Here is a 4105-nt window from a genome sequence, read left to right on the forward strand (position 1 = left end):
ATACATTACATCATTATAACTTGATGTGACTACAGTTTGTTTGAAAGCAAGTGTCCAGTTCAACTTCTGTAAGTGTTAAACTTCACAAAACAAGTTACATTACACATGTAATTTAGAACTATAGTTTTAATTATTAGATATAATGACCACAGTGAAAATATGTGGAGAGTGAAATGCTAAATTGTGACATCACGTTTTAACATAAATAACGATTATATGAAAACAATAAGATATTACAAAAAGAAATATTAAATAATGAAATTGAAACATAAAACGATTTCAGTGGCTATACGAGAGCAAACAAAGATGAAACCATTTGATGACGTAATTATTGTGAATGTAGTTACATTATGACAAACTGATAATTTTAGTTACAACCTTCATTGCTAGGTGTGTAGACATTCAGGTTAATGTTAGTCTGAATGTTATGCACTCTTACATGTACTGCCACCTAGTGGAATAGAGTTCATTCTGCATAATATGGGAGTGGTATTAATAAATATAATTTCACCGAAGCTGCTCTAAACATCTGTTTTCTCCAGTAAATGTAATAGAAATGACTTTTAAGTAATTAAAAATTATGTATATGAATATTTCATATCTCTTAAATAAATTGTACAGTTTTTCTAATCAATGAAGTTTTATTAGGGTTCTCGTGCAATACGTAGTCTCGTATAATTAATTGAGAAAATGTTTCTGTAGTTTAATAATTTTAAGACTGGGTTATGACATACTTGTTAATTCTTTTTGTTTCCAGTTTCCATTCTGTAACTATGGTTATTAATTATGTTTACATCTGTAAACTTTTAAGATCTCTCACAAAACAAAAATCTGACATCAGAAAAGTTGTACTTTCGTCACATGTCACACTAATTATTATCGTATTAAGAATTCTGTGCATTGATCATTCAGAAATCGATTCTAACTTTCAGTTTCTTTCATGATAGTTGTTATCTTAGCAAAAGTTACTTTATGTTAATTCGATAGTGTCAACTTTTGAACTTCAATTAATACAATTTGTTTGTGCCGGTTATTGTTTGACAACATATATACGAGATAATTTCAGAACTGTAAACAAGTGTAGACAGAACAATGCAAACTTCAGCACCTGGAACGAAGAGGGAAAATAGATGACTTTCTTGTCAAATATTCATTACTTTAACGAAAAAAGTACCAATAGTGTCTACAGTACATACAGTGTTTATAGTACCAACATTGTCTACAGTACATACAGTGTTTATAGTTCATGCAGTGTCAATCTACAATGTCTACAGTACCTACAGTGTTTACAATTCATGCAATGTATACATTACCTACAATGTCTACAGTACCTACAGTGTTTACAATTCATGCAGTGTCTACATTACCTACAATGTCTACAGTACATACAGTGTTTACAGTACCAACATTGTCTACAGTACATACAGTGTTTACAGTACCAACATTGTCTACAGTACATATAGTGTTTACAGTACCAACATTGTCTACAGTACCAACATTGTCTACAGTACATACAGTGTTTACAGTACCAACATTGTCTACAGTACCTACAGTGTTTACAATTCATGCAGTGTCTACATTACCTACAATGTCTACAGTACCTACAGTGTTTACAATTCATGCAGTGTCTACATTACCTACAATGTCTACAGTACCAACAGAGTTTACAGTACCAACAGTGTTTACAGTACCAACATTGTCTACAGTACATACAGTGTACAAAGTGTCTATAGTTCATGCAGTGTCTACAGTACCATCAGTGTCTACAGTACTAACACTATTTACATTTCATACAGTGTTTACAGTACATACAGCTCTACAGTACCTACACATTTCAATATCTTGAACAGAGACAATGACAAATGACTTATTCAACATTCAATGAAATGAAACAAAGTTAAAATATTATAGTTTTAGTTCTAATATAACTTTAACCCTTTCAGTTGTTTATTAGTTTCATTAATTACTATAATAATAATATCATATTGTGGTTATATTTTAATTTAGGTAAGCCAACTCCTACTTGCTGAGATGCCATATGGGTTAAGATTGTTATAATGTCTACAGTGTCTTCAGTCTTGTTTCATTGCCATATGGGTTAAGATTGTTATAATGTCTACAGTGACTTCAGTCTTGTTTCATTGCCATATGGGTTAAGATTGTAATAATGTCTACAGTATCTTCAGTCTTGTTTCATTGCCATATGGGTTAAGATTGTAATAATGTCTACAGTGTCTTCAGTCTTGTTTCATTGCCATATGGGTTAAGATTGTTATAATGTCTACAGTATCTTCAGTCTTGTTTCATTGTCATATGGGTTATGATTGTTATAATGTCTACAGTGACTTCAGTCTTGTTTCATTGCCATATGGGTTAAGATTGTTATAATGTCTACAGTGTCTTCAGTCTTGTTTCATTGCCATATGGGTTAAGATTGTTATAATGTCTACAGTATCTTCAGTCTTGTTTCATTGCCATATGGGTTATGATTGGGTTATAATGTCTACAGTGACTTCAGTCTTGTTTCATTACGTTTTTCACGATTCGTATTTTTATTTTTCTTGTTATTCTTATCTTTTCATGAAAACATAAAGCTTCAGTATTTTGTTCAGATGTGAGAAGTATTGAATTATTTGGTAATAACATAAAAAATGCAACAGAAGTCAAGGTCAGGATGATGTACAAGTTTCTTGTTTCCTAATTAGTTGATGAAACCAAGGAAGTCGTGACTTTCATGTTGTTTTTTTTTCTTTTTTTTTAATATTGGAAACAAAAATATCAGAGCTAATAATAACAATAATAATAATAACTAATAATAATAACAATAATAATAATAACAACAATAATAATAATAATAATACAATGGTATGTATGTAAATTAAAACTTGGTACTTGGTTCACTACATAAACTCTGAGTAACAATGATATGTAAATTAAAACTTGGTACTTGGTTCACTACATAAACCCTGAGTAACAATGGTATGTCAATTAAAACTTGGTACTTGGTTCACTACATAAACCCTGAGTAACAATGGTATGTCAATTAAAACTTGGTACTTGGTTCACTACATAAACTGAGTAACAATGGTATGTCAATTAAAACTTGATACTTGGTTCACTACATAAACTGAGTAACAATGGTATGTCAATTAAAACTTGGTACTTGGTTCACTACATAAACTCTGAGTAACAATGATATGTCAATTAAAACTTGATACTTGGTTCACTACATAAACTCTGAATAACAATGATATGTAAATTAAAACTTGGTACTTGGTTCACTACATAAACTCTGAGTAATTATTCTCAAAGTAATTTAGTATTAAATGTTTCTGATATTGGAGTATTTGTGCATGAAGTTGTTGTACCTAGGTTATAAATGATTGCATGTAGTGAGTTTTGTGTTATTTTTAGTTTCCCTTACACTAATTTTTGTGCTACTGATGCGGGTGTAGCCAGTTACAGGCCATATATATGTTTTGTAAATTTTAATATGTTGTTGGCTATTGATCCACTTATTTATATCAGTTAGACTCCATGCATGGTTTGTTCTTTGCTAGGTTTTGGTTCTAATATTGTTTAAGTGGTTTGCGGAACATGAATACATTTGCCCAAGAAACGTGCACTCTTAGGTTAACGAAATATATATAAATATTTCATAAATATATATAAATATATAATAAACAATTAAAAAATCAGCACCTAGCGTACCAACTGATGACCTCTAGATCATTGCTCTTGTGTCACCACAGAGGTCAAAGAGTTATTTTGTAGTTTGTATATTGGTCATATTAATTGTAATTCTTCTTCTTCATGTGTCAAATCTGCGGCAGACATCGACGACCATCGCATGCCAGACTTCTCTATTGTCAATTGTAATTACTGTTGTATAATTTAAGCATCTTCTCGTGGAAGTTGTTACATAATTAATGATATGGCTATTTAATAATTTTATTCTCAATTATTTATGAAATAATGGTTAATTAGGATATGAAAAATGACAATTTATTTGAATTTCGTGCAAAGCTACACGATGGCTATCTGCGCTACCAGTCCTTACGTTAGCACTGTAAAGGAAGGGAGCTAGTCTTGGGCTACTCTTTTA

The 4105-nt window shown here is 30.8% G+C and overlaps 1 protein-coding gene across 2 annotated transcripts in view; it reads right to left on the reverse strand.

The window, feature by feature from the left end:
* LOC143231917 (cytokine receptor-like) overlaps positions 1 to 4105 on the reverse strand; it is a 259166-nt gene that overhangs the window by 121767 nt on the left and 133294 nt on the right. The window lies entirely within an intron of this gene.

Source organism: Tachypleus tridentatus, chromosome 1 (genome assembly GCF_004210375.1).
Source record: "Tachypleus tridentatus isolate NWPU-2018 chromosome 1, ASM421037v1, whole genome shotgun sequence".
Lineage (NCBI taxonomy): Eukaryota > Metazoa > Arthropoda > Merostomata > Xiphosura > Limulidae > Tachypleus > Tachypleus tridentatus.